Below are 18,078 nucleotides of genomic sequence, written 5' to 3' on the forward strand. Positions count from 1 at the left end.
TCGCAGTCTGTCTGCATTTATTTCCAAGTTTTCATCAATCTGTCTGAGAGTGATTGTTTGGAGTCAGGTTGCCTCCCACCAACCAATCTGCAGAATCAACGTGTTAGTGCAAGTGCTCGCCCAGGTCTTGGGCGTGTTGCGCACTCCTGTTTATGAACCAGGTGGTCGCCACAACTAATTGCGAAAACGTCAGTGCAGTCACCACTGATTTTTCATAGTCACGAGGAGGCTGCAGCCTGTTTTTACCTCAGGATTCCCTCAGGAGTTTGCATGCATGCAGGTCAGAATGGGAAAAAAAATTAAAAGAGCATAAATATATGTCATGTTTAGTGTTGATTTGCAGCTGTTAGTGCTAAAACCAGCTAAATGCACTTCTTGTGAGCATGTTTAAATATTTCTAGTTTTAGAAAATATTTCTAAAATTTTAGAGCCTTGGGAATCAGTCTGCAGGCACTCAAAGGGCCTTAAAACCAGATTTTCATGCAGTTTCTCGTTAGACATGATCGGCATCACTGAATCCAATGAATAATAGAAAAAATATATTCATATATGAATTTACAGAGGTAACTATTTTCTGCCAGCATCCTGCTATCTCGTCTTTTCTCTGCACCAGTGTAGATATTTGCTGTGCAAAGAGTCAATTGATGCATCAAAAGCCCTCTTTTATGTGAGCCTGAGGAAGAAAGCCTGGGGTAACAAAGAAAGTTGATAACCACTGATGTGATACCCATTATCTCTGATTGGAGTTTTAGGTTTTGTGTAGGCAGCCAACACAAAAGAAGGCTGGCTATGTCAAACTTCGCAGCGCAGCCCTCCTCGAGACTTCGGCATGAGATAAGATATGATATTTCGGGGTGCGTGTGTTTTTTCCCAGGTAAGGCTTTGCAGTAGAAACAAAAGATGAAGGACGAGTGAAGAGGCTTTAAAGGGGGCGGAGGATGGGTCGAGGAGGAGCGGGAGGAGGGGAGAGGTACGTGATGAAGGGGGAGGTGGGGGTGAGAGGAGGGGGCAGGTTTAGAGAGCGTGAAAAGCAGCTTGTACAGAGACGAACCAACCAGGCGGAGTAATGAGTGAGGGGGGAGGGGAGGAGGAGGTGAAAGGTGACACGCAGTAATTGGGGGGAAATGTGTGTGCGCGATGCAGCGAGGCGACGTGTCCCAGATAAAAATCAAAAAATCTAATTCAGCTTTATTTATCTTCGGGGTCGTTTCGTTTAACAATCAGTGAAATAAATTAGGTTAACGCAAACTAGCACATGACGGGAAATACATCTGTGTTTATAGATATGGATACAGATATAGCTGTATGAGAGACAGGAGACGGAAATGAAAAATATGTTCTTATGACACAGCTGAATGTGGAATTTAATTTTGGGTGAATTTATGGCCGTAGAAATGTTTCTTTTATTAAAGTCATCTGTCTGAATTTTCCTGTCTGTAATCTGCAGAAACTCATTTCAACAGCAAGGCAGCTGAAACCTGATCACGCAAAAGTTTGATTAATCACGCGATTGACTGTCCTACGAGAGGGAGAGAGACACAGGAACACAGAGAGAGAGGCGCCCTGGTAACAATGGCTCTTCTGTTGCAGTAACTCTCTCTGATGATCTTTGGGTCACTGATCCTGAATCTGCAGATTCTCTGTACCAACTAATTAGATCACTGCATCCTCCATCTATCACTGAACTCCCAGCGACTGTAATAAGCCGTTTTCACACGTGAACTTCGGCGTCGGAACAATCAGGTCAGGACTTATTCCACAGTTGTCGTTTCTAATGTGCAGCGCACAGCAGGAAATAGTCCGCTTCCGACTCGTTCTCGTTTCTAATCTGTTTGGTTTAGGCGAGGGTGCAGAGGCAGCACACACGACGCCCACTCACTCACTGTGAATTAACTGAACAATTAGCTGCGGTACTCTCACATGGGCACAATCAAGCATCACATGGACTTTGTAGCAGCGAGCTGGCAGGTTAAAGACTGTTTAACGTCCAACTCGTTCTCACATGCAGCTCAGTCAGTTGAGAAAGGTTCAAGGCTTCAGGTGTGAAATGCAATACAGACACAATAAGCAGCAGAATATCACACAAAGGCAACTCTACGGGGCAAGCGTTTAGTCTCAGCGATGTTCAAGAATGATGACATCATCAGGAGCCATGTGGCAGCTGCCTGTGAGGTCACCGGTGAGGACATCCGGACTTATCCGAAGACAGAGATTAGAGCTGCACCAACCTGTTGAGGCAACCTGCTGCTGTGATGTAGAAACTGAGCTGTGAGGAAGAGGAACCTTCTTCATCAGGAGGACGTTCTGAAGGAACACAAACAAAGATGTACATCAGCACAGACGTGAAGTGCGTTAATCCCAATTTTTCTTCTAATGGCCAGCAGGGGGCGACCTCTCTGGCTTCAAATCAGATCAGTTTGTATAGAAGTCTATGGGAAAATCACCTGATTTATGAACTCTGCAAACACAATTCTGAGTTTATGGACTCAACCTTTACTATAAAGTCTTATTGAATACAACATGATGCTAATTTTTTAAAGTTTTGGCCCTGTGTGGAGTAAAACAGGTGATAAAACAGTAGAAACTAGTGCTGTCAGCGTTAATCTCTTTAAAATGACGTTAATGCCATAACCGCGTTAAGTCTCAGTTAGCGAGTTATTGGGATCACCCCATGCATGGGACTGGATGGCGCTAACACGTTAACAAGCTAACTGCGCTAACGCATTGATGCAGTGCAGCCCCATGGACAGGGTGATCCACGCTAACTCGCTAACAGAGATTTGGGGCGCTAACGCGGTTATGGCATTAACGTCATTTTAACAAGATTAACGCTGACAGCACTAGAAGAAACATATAAACAAGTGTTAAACATAGGGCTTCATCTGAAAATTCAGTTCCTTAAACTTGTATTCTTTTATGACCAGCAGGGGGCGACTCCTCTGCATGAAAGAAGACTTCCAGTTGTATAGAAGGGAAACTGCTCCTGGGCTCCCGCGCTCTTTGGCCTCAGTAAAATTGATTTTATGGGCGTAAGTGTCACATTATACTAGATAAAACATAAAGTTCATTTTTGAAAACTGTGGTCATACTAGGGTCAGAGAGACGGATAAACAAGCAGGCAGTTTTCTTTCATAAAAAAAGGATTTGAAGCTTTCAGAAAGCAGTTGGTGACGTCACAGTAGCTGCATCCATCTTTCATATACAGTCTATGAGTATCCGTCTCTGTTAGTGAAATGAAGTTTCATTAAACTTGAGGCAGAAGACTTTTTTTCTTGGTCAACATGTTGACAAACTCCCACTCTCACATCCAGCAGGTTTATCTGACCCCCGGGGTTCAGGTGTTAATCAATAACAATTGTCAGCACCGCAGATGAATTATTGATCGGCTCCCTGATAAATCAATGGTTTCGGCATTATTTTCATGTGTAATCACAGACATTTCCCCGTCCGCAGTCTGAGATGTCAGAGCTGTCATCGGGGCAAAGCAGACAGCGGCTGCGGGCCCCTGAGGGTCTAAAGTCCCTAAAGGTTTCTGTCATCATTCGAGCTAGGAAACCATGGAAACAGGCGTGTTCACCCTGTCAAAGTGTCTCCTGCATCTCCTGGCCATGTGCCCACAGTCTCGTGTTTTGGGTGGATTACTCCTTTATTGGCTCTTCATCAGCCATCTGCCTTCAAGGCCAACTGTGAGGTCAAGCAATGAATCACTTCCTGTTTGCCTGCCGGAGCCTATAATGAGTTAATGAGCTACGTGGAGTGTACAGCTAATCAATCACCGCAGCTATTGATTGATGATCTATAGACCGAGCTGCTCCTGCTCATCTGTCCTCGTCAATACAGCCGCTTCTCGCTTATTAACCTGCACACACCCGAGATCTGACATCAGCACATTTAAAGAGGACTTGGGCTAAAGTGCACTGAGAACTTCTCTTTAAAACTGGACGTTTCACCAGTTCAATCCAAACTGGGAAAAGGGAGATTCTCTGACAGCTGCTCACCAATACTTGCCCTCTAAGTGAATCATAAGTGTGAGTGTCTTTAAGTATTTTGGCATCTTCAGCTGAGGTTAATATCTACGTGTGTGAACAGGCCGAGGAAAAACCTCCCACCTCCAACCCTTCGCAGTCAATTTAAGACTGACTTTAAAAACTGAACCTGTCCTTTAATGAACACAGCCTGTGGCTCCGCCCTCTGTTAATCAAAAACAGTCATCGGGTCACAAACGCTGAAGCACTAAAGCAGCTTCGGTCTGTCGCTGTCAGGCGCTTTAAAAAGAATGAAGGACGACCAACAGCGCAGAGCCAGCTGAGGCATTCGGTGACCTTGAAGACAAAAACCAGGGATTACGACCCTGCCGTGTGTTTGTGTTGTCATTGTCTCTTTTTGAGAATCAGTGTCCTCGCTGCTGATAAATCCAGCCTTCACTCCCTCTTACAGCAATAAAAATCTGATCTTAAGAGTCCGTTTGTTTCAGATTTTAACAACAGGAAGTGTACATGAAGTTAATTTTTTGGAGAGTTCATGTCTTATTCATGTTTTCGCGTTTTTCTTTGAAGATGTTCGTCCTTAAGATGAGCTGAAGTCAGAGACAGACGTTGTAGATTTGTTCTATTTTAAGACTCAGCAGCTTGTAAAGTCACGCTTTAAGGATTACTGTCGACAATGTGAGGAATTTTCTTTGTTTTGTGATATAAACTCCTGTACGGAGGCGACTTTAAAGACAAATAATCCAGCCTGGAGGATCATTAACTTTTATTTCACACAGTTATTGTTCATATGAGGCTCCATATCGAGCCTTTTTGTTGGCTGTTTGTTTGGATTGCAATTTTTCTTTTTCGTGCACACACTTTCATACTTAATGCTCTTTTATGCTAATTTTTATACTTCAAGGAAACTTACATTTCTGTTTGTTTGTTGCAGAGCTGTTTTTTGCAGAATACTAAAGTCTCCATTATATTCAGCAGCTCGTCTCTGTCTGTCAGTTGTTTGCGGCATGTGGCTTTTTATAGACGTTTCTCCATAAAACACCGCTAAGAGTGAGGCAGAGCTGTACAGTTGTAGCTGGACAGCTGAACAAAGGGATGACTCGCTGTAAAGAGCAGAGCTGCAGAATCAGCTCATAATTGTCTGCAGCTTTGCTACTATAACAATTAAATCTGTTTTCACACTGTCATTAAATACAGTGGGATAATAAACACAGTTTATAGTCTGTTTAATTAAAAGTGGTGCAATTAAAGCTGAAATATCTCTCTGAAAGGCAACATTACGTATTTGTTGTGAATGTGGATTTTGCAGTTCAGGCAGGCTAAAGAGGTTTTCAGATCATGTCTCTGGGTTCTAACAGTAAACACAGAACCAAAAACAGGAGCTGAAAGAGGCTAAAAGAGCAGAAGATGCCGACTGATGGTGTTTCAGGTTCTACAAGAGGTCGGCGTCTTACTCTGCACATGTGACTGGTTTACAGTCGGCTTGGTAGCGATATCTAACAGCACGAGCGTCAGAGGAAGTGATCCCGTATGAGGTCAGAAGGTCTCCGACAAACACAGAGGCTATTCACTCATGCATGCATTCATCCGTCAGAGTAAAATATCAGCTCTTTCGTCACTCGGCCCAGTGTTCACATTCAGCCCAGTGTTCAGCAGCAGGAAGTTTACGGAAGTCAAAATCCAGGGTTTTCCCTGCCACTTAAACAGTTTTATACAGCCCCAAAGTCAAACGAGCCAGAACACACATGGAGACTGGTATATACTGGGTTATATGGTGGGTTTCCCAGGTTGTTGCTGTGGTAGCCTCAGATTCGCCCGCTAACTCCGGTAAAGGGTTTTATTTTCACAAAAGAAAGAAGAAGCTCAACCATCACACATGCTGAGCTCCAAACAACAATCTGAAAATGCCACAGAAACCAGAGGAAAGCATTATCTTATTCATTAACCACTGACAAGTCCTCCAACCTGATGCACCACATTGGTGTTTTGTTACTCTCAGGGGATCCGCTACAGCAAACCAGCAAGAGGTGAACTGTTAAAACCGGTAATTAACTCTTCCTTATGTGACAGTGCTGTGGTAAATGGATGGTTTGGGGCTAAAAAAATAACCTGCTGCAGTTTAGAGAACAGATCCATTCTGGGTAGAAATAAACACTCTGTTGAGGTTAGCAGACCTGTTTCATCATGGTTAGAGTAACAACAATGTGGTGAAAGGGAAACTAATAAAAAAAAAAACTTAAAGTATAGCTGGGCGTCATCTCCATGAAAACAAAAAGATCTGAGACTTTCTACAAATAGGAACCAAAGAATTCATACAAGGAAGGAAGCTGGACCTAGTAAAGATCCTTGCGGTGCTCCTCACCACCACAGGTGATCCAGAGGAAGACACCTTGTTACTCACTAACAGAGGCTGATCTGTTGATGCTGGAAATCCACTGAATAAAAACTTGATGAACTTAAAGCGGACTCTTATCTGTCGAGATTTTTTCCAAGGAGCCAATAAGGTGAAGTCTTTCGTTGAACAGATGAAGGTGTGTCAAAATAAACCCATCTATCCTCCTCCCTCACTGCTTCATGGCCCTGGAGTATACAGATGGGCTCCACATGAACTCCAGGGTGCACTAACTGATAAAGAAAAATAGTGTTGGTTGTAAGAAGCTGCCGAGCAGGCAGAAACAGCCCGTCCAGCTGAAGCTCCACCGTGATATTGATCATTGTTGAACAGCACATCATCACAGTAGGAGACCTGCTAAATCGGTGGGTATAGATGCATTTTTATAGCTTCAGGTTGACTTTACAAATGTCCTGCTGCTAAAATCCTCTGGACAACCCTCATCTGATCAAAGGGTTGTTGTCTATTTCCTGCTAATGCAGAAAGTTACATCTGCAAGCACTGCTCAGGGCCGCAACGACCCATCCAGGTAAAGTATGTCGTTGCACCAGATTTGTTTGTTCCTGCTCACTTTACGCTTCAGTCCAATCAGCCAATCATTGTCCTTAGATATAGATACGTGTGTGTGTGTGTGTGTGTGTGTGTGTGTGTGTGTGTGTGTGTGTGTGTGTGTGTAACATTTGAAGAACAGTAGTCAGCAGTTCCTACCATCCCTATTGTGCTCTTTGTGTCTGATTTCTCTCTTTTTAAAATTGATTTTATGCCTGAGTTTTTTCTTTTCACTGGCTGCCTCTATGTCCATGACTTCTGCCTGGATTTTTAAAAAGTGGATTTTGAATTTCCTGTGTCTTACATTTTACTTCTCTCGTCTTCCCTGTGGTTGTTCTCCTGTATGCATTTATGTTTCCTGCTGATCAGGTGTAGCTGAATTAAAGCATAAAGACACATTTCTCTCTATATATATAATAATTATAATGAAACGCGATACCCGTCTCCATGAGGTCAGCAGATATGCTTCATTACGACTCCCAGACTTCTTCTTTTATGTCTAATATGAAGGCAGTGGCTGAGCAGTACTCGGAAAAACTCTGACAATGCAGCTGTCACATTTTCAACTCGTGATGCTTGAAAATTGTCACCTCGCTCTGACCACTATCACCTCTGAGAAAACCACAAGGGCTCATTACTGTAAAAATCACACATTTCTACAAAATCTCTGCCTTTCAGAAACTGACAAACATCCTTGTTCACACCTCTAAACTTTCAAGCAAGCGGAGGAGAAGAGAGCAGCTGATGAGAAACCTCATCCTGGATGAGAGAGACCGACCCTGGCTCTTCACCAGAACCAGACTTTCACTCTGCGTCGGTGCCTTTGGTTTATTTAGATCTTCCACCGTTCTGTGATTTTTATTCTAGTGTTTAATCTCTTCGTTTTATCTTCTTATCTTTTATCTCCCTGCGTCTCTGTTTTCGAATCCTCCTGCGTTTCTTGTATCTCGTCTCGAAGCCTCGCGCGTTTCATGTGCAGCCCTCTGTAGCAGACAGCAGATCTGAGATAAAGCAGCAGCGTGTCTGTAAACTGTCGGATGTTTCATCAGGCAGTTTGGGTCAGAGTCCTCCTGCTTACACACTTCTCTAAATAAACCGGACAAACCGGTTCAACAGTTTATAAGACTCCGTGCTGAAGGTTTCTCAGATTTGGATTAAACTTGCAGATGTGGAGCTCATCTCATTAACAAGAGGGGGTGGTTGAGATGTTTTAAGTCGTGTAACTCTGCAGGGAAATGAGGAGCCAGACCCAGAGAATGTTAGGAAGGGGCGCCGCGGGAGCCCCGACCCTGACTGACAGTGTTTCTGAGCGTTGCATCATCAGCTAACGGAGACTCATCTGCAAATATTTTCATAACTAACAGCTCAGATGTGCTTTAATGTGGGAACAACAGGCTGCAGGCTCGTCACTGACACGCTGGTATTCTGTGACAAAGGTGCCTCTGTAGAGCTGAGAAGCAGCTGTGAGCACATTTTGAGGAAAATGCAATTCAACCGTGACCACAATGTCTAACCGCTTATTACTGATGTGTGGTTAATCAGCATGCAAACATTGAACCTTACACACACATATCAGACCATGCTTGAACACTTCTTCTAGCTACACATGCGTGTAACTGCATTTTCATCACTTTTACTTGTCACTACATTTTTGGATCCGTAAACTTCTTCAGTGAGTCTCGGTTTCACATTAGGTCAAATTTAGCTGTTTCCTTTCTGTTTTCATTTCCGCCAGTGACTAATTCACCAAAGACTTGACACCAAAGATCTATGAAAGTGGATGGCGTGCATGCACCATTTAACAAACGTCACAAAAACAATGCACACTTCTGCCTTTGAGCGTACGCAGCTCCACTTGACCTCCTCCTGTTTATCCTCCATCCACCCGGACCTCCTGCAGAAGACTCTGGTGCAGCTAAAAAATGTTTAATCAATTAAAGAGAGGGAAAACTTGATGCACTGATATGAGAGCTTAAAGCGAGAAACATTTCCGTGCTTGAAAGTGCTCTGTGTGTGTGTGTCTGTACATGTTTACATATTTCTGTGGGGACCAACAACCCTTATGGGGACAAAACCCCGCCCCCTGCAAGTTTGAAGGTGTTTTTGAGGCTCAAAATGTGGTTTTAGGGTCAAGGTTACAGTTACGTTATGGTTAGGGTTAGGCATTAATTTTTGATGGCAAGGGTTAGGGAAAGCATTATGTCAATTAGATGTCCCCACAAAGACATGAAAACACGATTGTGTGTGTTTGGCTCGATATGCCTACTCTTGCCCATCATGTAAAATTTTAAGCATCCTCTGCTTCATTTCCCGCACTCTGGTGAATGTTTGTGCACCACTTTGTGCGTTGTCTGCATGAGTTTTTTGTTAAATGTTCACATCAATGATGAATTAATTCATTTTAATTAAAACAACTCCTCCTCCTTTGCTCTTCTCGCTCCTCAATAGTTATCAGGCTGACTGCCTGTGCAGGGCTCCAGATGAGAGGAGGAGATGCTGTGCCACTGCTGATTGAGATCACAACACTGTGCATGTGTGTGTGCGTGGCAGGGATAAATACGTTTGCATCAAACAACTCAGAAGCTGGGCGACTTCAAAATAAAATTCTTTTTCTCTTTTTCTTTATTTAACCTTGTGCAAGTGTCCTCGACCACGAACGGCAGCAGTAAGTTGGTGTTTTCAGTGGAGGTAGAAAGATTTGGACCCACTTGCTGTGAGGCAACAGTTCAAACCACCAAACCAAACTAATGCAGTGGTGCTGCCACTGCATTAGTTTACTCACAAATTCATATTTACGAACACTTGTGCTACATATAGAGGGGAAAAGTAAGCAAGAATATTCTTCTAGAAATGTAACTATCCATTCAGGAATCTAAATTATTGCTAAAATATTACTTTAAATAAAAGCTTGTATCAGATTTTGATATCTTGTTGTTCTTCTTACAGGTTCAAATTTGTTTTGTTTTGCAGGATTACACAAAACCAGGCAGAATTTCATGAAAATTTGGAGATGTAGCACATGGCTGAAGACATAATCCATAAAATCTGTGTGCAGAGCTACATTTCTTTCACTAAAACTGTGAAATAGGGCACCTGCTGTGGAAGCGAGTGCTCCTCTACTTTCTGCTGCTTCTATCTGATCTGTGAAACTGAACCAAACTCGGCATTCAATTTTTATTTTTGGTGCACAAAAAAATTAAACCGAAGCTTCCAAATAGGCCACCAGTCCTTTAAATCCCCATTAAACCTGCCCCTGAACACACACACACACACACACACACACACACACACACACACACACACACACACACACACACACACACACACACACACACACACACACACACACAGTCAGTAGATTAGGCAGCCTGCCTTCAAACACTAATCTGTGGAGTTAATCTGATGGTTGTAACTCTGCAAACTGAGACATTATAGAGCTATAATCTGCATATATGGAACACACACACACACATAGTGTCAGCCTTATATGCAGCATCTTTTTGATGCAGGTTTTTTGCACAGAAGTCTCTGTTTCAGGTTGGAAACTCATGAAAGGTCAGTTTCAAGCTGTGTTTACGCCTGGTGTTGTCATGTGATCCATACCTGCACTCTCACACCTTCACCTTCCACTACAGCGTCATTCTGCTCTTTGTTTACATGTTACACAGCAGCCTAAGGCAAATGTGGTTGTAAATACGTATGGCAACAATCAAAACTCCAAACATGAAACACACCTGCGATGCCGCCACACGTGCACCACTACTCTCACTTATTCATTACTGCCTTTGTTACATTCACGTGCTGCTTGTGTCGTCTGCAGCTCTGAATGTGTGCACTCAAACTGAAGGAATGATTTAATGTCCTGGTGTGTGTGTGTGTGTGTGTGTGTGTGTGTGTGTGTGTGTGTGTGTGTGTGTGTGTGTGTGTGTGTGTGTGTGTGTGTGTGGGTGTGTGTGTGCGTGTGTTTCTAAGTTGGGGGTGTAACAGATGCTGGTGAATGAAGACAGCTGCACTCCAAGATACCAATTATACACACACACACACACACACACACACACACACACACACACACACACACACACACACACACACAGACTGTATAATCTTCAGTGTGAGGCAGTGACACCACATTATTTCAGTCTGTAATCTGAACACTGACAGAGGCCATTAAAAGGAACAGTCCAACATTTAAATGAAGAGTACAACGGCATGTAAAGTACGGGTGTAACATATAAAAATCCAATATTCAAAATATAATTTTGAGCCCAACATTTAAAGGAACAGCACACATTAAGTGGACAGCCTGGTAGGGCTGTCCTGGTAAAGGGGGTCGATAGTGTGTGTCAGAAGGCAGTCAAGTAAGGAGGATCTGGTGGACCAATCCCTGACTGAATACCTGGAGACCCAGGACACGCTGGAGAGATTACATCTCTTGGCTGGCCTGGGAACACCTCGATGTTCTCCCGAGGAGGAGGTGGAGGAAAGGGAAGTCTGGGTTTGGGCTGCTGCCCCCACGACCCAATCCCAGGTAGGAAGGAAGGAAGGATGGATGGATGGATTAAAAAAAACTGGCATTCAATGCAACAGCCCATCTACCCAAGGTAGAGCATGAGGGCCCAAAGTTCCCCTAACACACTTTAAAGTACAGGAGAGTTTCATCCACCACAGAAGACAGAAAAACTGCATCAGGGCTAAAAAAAAAAAAAAAATGAGACAAATATAGTCAGAGAAAAAACTTCTGAGACACTCAGAGGCTCAAACTACGTGATGTTAAAATAAATAGCAGCAAGTCCTGAAAACGCTTCTGTAACATGGCAAACAGAACAATCCAAGGTTGACTAGAGAGTCAAACTGGGAATAAGCAGCTGTTAAATAACAAGAACCACATAGAAACAGATCAATGAATCAATACCGCCACTGGATGGATGAGTCAATCCAACCACTGAGATCAGTTTGTCTTTATTACAAGACAAATTTTGGATGGTTTTTTTCTGAATATCAAAATCAAATAGTCTAAAAAAATGGAGGATACTATAATCCGCACATGTGACATTTCCTTGAATGTATGATTTTGTGCTGTTTTAATAAAATATTGCCTCAGACAGACAGAATGATACAGACAGATGGGCAGAAAGAGCCAAGAATAGAGGGGAAAAGGAAGGAAGAGCAGCACAAGGGGAGGAAATGGAAACACAGAGACAGTAAAAACAGCTCATTGTACCACAGAACAGGAACTTCCTCCTTCATTAAACACAGCAGGATACAGTCACAGTAAGCACACACACACACACACACACACACAAACACGCGGTGTGTATCCTGACAGTATCAGAGTGAAGCAGTGTCTCATCGGGACAAACTATCCTGTTAGTCACCGTCTCATGAAGCTCGCTCTGTCCCTCTAAATATACAATGTAACAACCGAGTGCATCATTACAGGCTGATCCAGGGTCAGCGAGGTCTTTCAAACAGTAACTGTGATAACAGACTCGTGGCGAATCAGCTCCAACCTTAAAACTCAAAGACTAATCACACAGCTGAGACAATCGAGTCGTTGTTGGACGCCTTGACGTTTAGAGTAAAATCATTTCATGGTTTGTTATCGCTGTTTTAAATATAGTTTATAGTTCTAACATTTCCGCTGCCTCGCCCCAGTAACTTTACACAGCGATAAGACTGTAAACACCGCGTGCTGTCAATAAAGGTTTTCCAAAGAGCTCATTTTTTCGTCCTGTCATTTTGTTCCCCTTTGTTCACAGACTTTGTTTAAATAAAGGCTCCCTGTTGAAGCCTGACTGTTCATTAACACTGTTCACCCCGAGTCTTTCAATAAAGTTCATTTAAATTCACATCCTTTTGTTCAGGCGGTCTTTGTCTGCAGAGCTCATTTAAATAAAGAGACAGTGTCAAAGCCTGGAGTTTCAATAAAAACTATTCAGCGTGCTGCTGTGAAGATCCTGTTTTCAGTAAAGTTCACTTCATCGGTCCCGAATATGCTGGAACACCCAGCAGGCCGCGAGGTTCCTCGAGTCGTGTCCAGAGACGGTTTGACACACAGAGATGTTCAACGACAACAAAAACAGCTCTCTCTGTATAGCAGGCCCGATTAAAGCCCTGAGGGGCCCCGAACTCCCAGGGGGTCCCTGATTAAAGTGCCAGGGGGCTACAGGGACCACCATTATTCAGTCGCCAGAAAAAGTTTGCAAACCCCTTAAAATTGCCGTAATTTTATTTTTAATGTGGTCTGATCTTCATTTAAGTTATAATCACAGACAAGCACAATCGGACTGTAAACTGTTAACAACAGATATTCTAAATTCAGTTACACGATGCAGTTTAATGACAAGAAAACAAATCTAACAAGGCTCCAGTTCTGACAGCTGTTTGTCTCAAAAGCTGCAGAGCTGCTGGACACGTAGATATGTGATCTTTTATAAGACGTGTTTCTGTAGAAATATTTAGTAAAACTTTTCATTTTTTTGCTTTAAGGACATTTCAGGGGGTGGGGTTTGAGGGGGGGCATTTTAAAATTCCATTATCCACAAAACTACCTGAACTAGGTCCTTGAAATGTTTTAGGGTAAATATCTGGTACCGCGTTTCGATGAATATGGACACTCTGGAGTGGATGATGGATGCTTGAATTCTGTAAAATATTTGGATGTCCGACCACAGACAGCAGATTTGGAGGCCTGTAGAAACCACAGGTTTGCAGCGAAGCGACTGATGTTTTATTTACAGCTTCTCAGATTCGAAGCCCACAATATTCTTTGGCCCAATCAGGTGAATGGTTTCACAGATATTACAGCTTGAATGTGAAGGGACTTCAGCGTGATATTCCCCAGACAGGACACCATGTACCAAATCCAAATTAACTTTTTTAGACAGAGTGAGTTTCTGTTATTATTTCTACATCTTAAATTTGTGATCATGCTCTCTCTCAGTTTCATAATATCAGTTGTTGGAAATGCTTATATCTATGTATGGCAGCCAAATATTTCATATTTTCTAAAAATTTGCTTGTTTTTCCTCTTTCATGCCTGGTTTTCTTTCTTCAAACCAAATCTATTTTTAAATTTTTTGTTTTTCATTTTTTTAAATACGATGACTTGAAATCCCTCCTAAAACATTTTTGAGACATTTTACATGCTTTATTGTATTTTATTTAACTTTTTAAGTAACTTTACTTAAAGGTAATTTACTTTCTGTTTTTACATTATTTTGTTTTGGATTTCATTGAGTTCCTTTTGTGTGTGTATTTTTCCTTAATGAGCTATTTACCTTTGTTATAATGTGTGTGTGTGTGTGTGTTTTTAATTGTGTTGTACTGCTTTATTTATGCCATTTTGTTGTGGGTTATGTTTTGAACCTTTTTTTGGGGGTGGGGGCATACTTATTAACAAAAGGAAAACCATTTTTTGGCTTATAAAAGTCCACAAAATAATAAAATGTACTAAAGTAAAATCATGTAGCAGGGGATGACAGGACTATTTATACACATGAGGGCTAATCAAGAAACAGCCACAAGCCACAGGTGAGGGTAGACATGCAGGTGTGAACAATCGATGACAATGAGACATATGAGACGAGGAAGATGGGAAACACCGGGGAAGACAGCTGCAACAAATCAGGATAAACGAGACAAGGGAAGTAAAACTCAATATGAAGCACGCAAGATATGATAAAAAATAAAACAGGAACTAAAACACACACATACTGAGACCCAGACTGAAGTTTGATTTACACTTCTCCAGGTGATCTAAGCCTTAACTTACAACACAACCAGAAATCCATCTTAACCATGAAAATTGTTCCAGCATGTAATTACATTTCTCAGGAGGTGCACGTTGGGTTATATGTGAGGTTATGATGTAGGTTTAAAAGGCGTTTTGGGTCATGTAAGTATAATTTCCTGCTGAAGTATAATTCACGACACGGGAAGCCACAGAAAAAGAAAAGAAACAGAGAAACCCAGAGGAGAGCAGTTAAATATCTAAATGGACTGATTCTTATATAGCGCTTTTTCTCCCAGAGTACTCAAAGCGCTCTATACAACATGCCACATTCATCCATCCAAACACACCCATTCTCACCAGCACTTTCTCTAAACTGAGTGCTTTCTAACTACATTCACACTCCGATGGATGCATCAGAGAGCAACTTGGGGTTAGTATCTTGCCCAAGGATACTTGACATTGCAGACTGGAGGAGCCAGGGATCGAACCACCAACCTTCCAATCAGTAGGTGGCCTACTCTACCTCCTGAGGTCTAAGGAGCTTGGAAAGAAAAGTGTCTTTTTCCAAGCTCCTTAGACTACGAAGACCTGGATGACTGAGAACCTTCACAGACATATCTACCTCCTGAGCTACAGCCACCCCATGGCTTGCAGCCATACCACCCTGAGCACGCCCAATTTCGTCTGATCTCGGGAGCTAAGCACAGTTGGGCTTGGTAAATATCTATAAATATCTAAATATTATTGATGGTTTGATGAATCCCCATGAACATGTTGAATCTTTCCGTCCAATTGAGTCACAAAAAGGAAGTTCATACGATGTATGATGTACAATCGCAGAATGCCCTTATCCTGTGTTATATATATATATATTATATCCTCTCTGAGTTTGATTTAAAACTTATGTTATTATTGGGAGATATGTCACAACACCCCTGTTGCGGGACACGGGGCTCGGGGGTCCAAGGTCAGCTATAACATCACTAATTTATTCTACATATAGTATTAAATCAAGAAAACATATGAAACAATGTGAAATACTCTTACATTTACACACTATGCACATACTATACCCAACAGAGGTAAGCAGAAGTTAAACTGATCGAGACCGACTCCTTTTTCACACACGCGCAGACAAAAACTGACAATAAAGACAACAAAGAACCAAAGAGTGAACAATAATAAAGAATTCCAGCTCAAACCCCGGGAACACCCAGTTTTCATGACAGTGTGGGCGTTTTTTTTCTACATTTTAACACAAGTTTTGACCAGTTTTGACAGCCCCACGCTAAACTAATAGCGCACCAACAGCTACACTTTTATATCATTTGAACACATTGTGTCATCTGTGCAGTGCAGGCTGCAAAAAACAAGCAAGCCTCTGTGCTAACGGCTTCTTCAAAGGCTACTTGGAGTCAGGTGTTTTAAATTAAGGAGTGAGTGAATTGGGCAACACGGCTTTATTCAGAGGTGAGCCGGTCTATAAATAAAGGCATTCAAAGACTGCCTATTAGGAAAGATTGACTGGTATGAACTTTCACAGGGCGTCAGAGGAACCATTACAGAGATGCACACAGATATAAAAGACTACAAAAGCTTTTCTAAAGACCACAGTCCTCATCAGTCCACAACCAGACAAACCACTGACAAAAGGAAGAGATTCAGGACTGCTGCTACTCCTTCCTAAGAGTGAAAGTCCTACAAATACTACACAAAGAGCATAACAAGTCATTCTGAAAGAGATGAAAAGAGCTCAAGGTTAAGAGGAACACACCTGCAGAAATCTCCTCAGCTCGCTGAAATCTTTGTTCTTGCGTCTCTCTGGACGACATTTGTGAGGCTGGAGAGCGTCCTCGGACACACACACGCTGTTTTGTAACTGATGTTTGTGTCACAGCTCAAGTTTGTGTTGACTCTTACTGTATATGTATATCACAAATCAGACGGCTGGTTCTGGGTGACTGGTTCTTTGCTTACTGGTTCTGGCTTCACTTCAACATCAAAGAGAATATTTTATCACAGCCAATTATAAACACACACACACACACACACACACACACACGCTCGTGTTGGTATTCCTATCATTCTGAGGTCCCTCACTGCTCGCCGTCAGCCATACTCCTCATCACCATGGTAACCCCGACCGTCTCCATGGAAACTCGCCTGACTTTAACCACAGAGCGAGTTTCTTCCTGTCTGTGCAGGAATCCTGAAACTGAACCCTGCGTAATTCTGGTCCCGGTCCGGATCCTGGTCCTCACCCAAAGCCGCAAGTCTGAACTTTAAACTGGCTCCAGTGACATGAAGAGTGATGTGACTCCTCTCTCAGCTGTCAGGCTGCAGTCAACACCATGGACGTGTGAAAGCTGTCACAGGGAGGCAAGAGAGAGAGGGAAACATCCCAACAGGTTCGCTTTTAGGTGGAAGTGTGGCTGCCGTCCACTGGGACCCACTAAACGGGAGGAAACACTCCCATTAATGCTCAGTTTTATTCCAAACACCTCTGGACTGTCAGTGAGCTGATACCGGGGAGGCTGAAATGCTTATTACAACAGCAAATTCAGTCCTGCGAGTGATTCATATTGTAGCAGCTGTAACCGGATTTCTTTCATATAGTTTTTGCCTTAAGGCCTTCGTTGTGAAAGACTGAATATTTTTTTAGCATGCTTATAAAACAGAAGTCTAGATTTTACAGTTTTTTGAAAAGTTCCCCTGAGCAGGAGCAGTTTGGGTGTAAAACAACTTCCTCGCTCAGACCTGATTGTCTCTGCTGCTTGCCAGGAAAAGCTCCTGCACTGGAAAATGTCACTGGCTCTTTTTCATTTTTGCTTCAGTTTCAGCAAATTAAGTTTCAGCTCTAATTTACTTTCTTTGTTTATTATAAAACATGTTGCAAAATGAAACCCGAGTGCTTCTGTAAGCGAGTCTTACTGCTCTGTAATCATGCTGAAAAGCCTCCAGCTGCTTATTTTTGGCAGTTATTTTGAAGTATTATAAATCATTTTTAATTTCAAGAGACACAGGGACATAAAAGCTGCATGAATAGAATAATCAATTAAATCTGATACTTAAAAAGTTGGCTGACTTTGCCCCAATAAAAGCTTCATCTTCCACCTGCTCTGCTCATAAATAGTCGTTTATGGGGCTTCTTATCTTTTCATAAAGACAACGATGAGGTGAGGCATAACTGGCTGATTGTGGCTGCTGTTCGTACTGGTGTGCCGTGAGTCTGTGGTGTTTATACAGCTGACCACGAGAAGCATCGAGAGCCAGTAACTGCAGTGTTTGTCCACCTCACTGCAAAACCAATGAGTGAATGAATGAATCTCACTCATCCAAAAAGAAAACTGCATCCACCCGAATGAAGCTGTATGAGAAGCTGTGTTATGAGGATGTTATAATTCTTGGTGCTGGCA

At 42.5% G+C, this 18,078-nt stretch overlaps 1 protein-coding gene across 1 annotated transcript in view; it reads right to left on the minus strand.

Annotated features, from left to right (window-relative positions):
• plxnb3 (plexin B3) overlaps positions 1–18,078 on the minus strand; it is a 95,452-nt gene that overhangs the window by 62,661 nt on the left and 14,713 nt on the right. Inside the window, exon 2 of the mRNA XM_084918216.1 lies at positions 2,229–2,304. The gene's annotated coding sequence lies outside the window, so the exon portion shown is untranslated. The remainder of the gene's footprint in view (positions 1–2,228; positions 2,305–18,078) is intronic.

The sequence above is a fragment of the Perissodus microlepis genome, chromosome 20, assembly GCF_051167445.1.
Source record: "Perissodus microlepis isolate ML-2025 ecotype Zambia chromosome 20, ASM5116744v1, whole genome shotgun sequence".
Classification (NCBI taxonomy): domain Eukaryota; kingdom Metazoa; phylum Chordata; class Actinopteri; order Cichliformes; family Cichlidae; genus Perissodus; species Perissodus microlepis.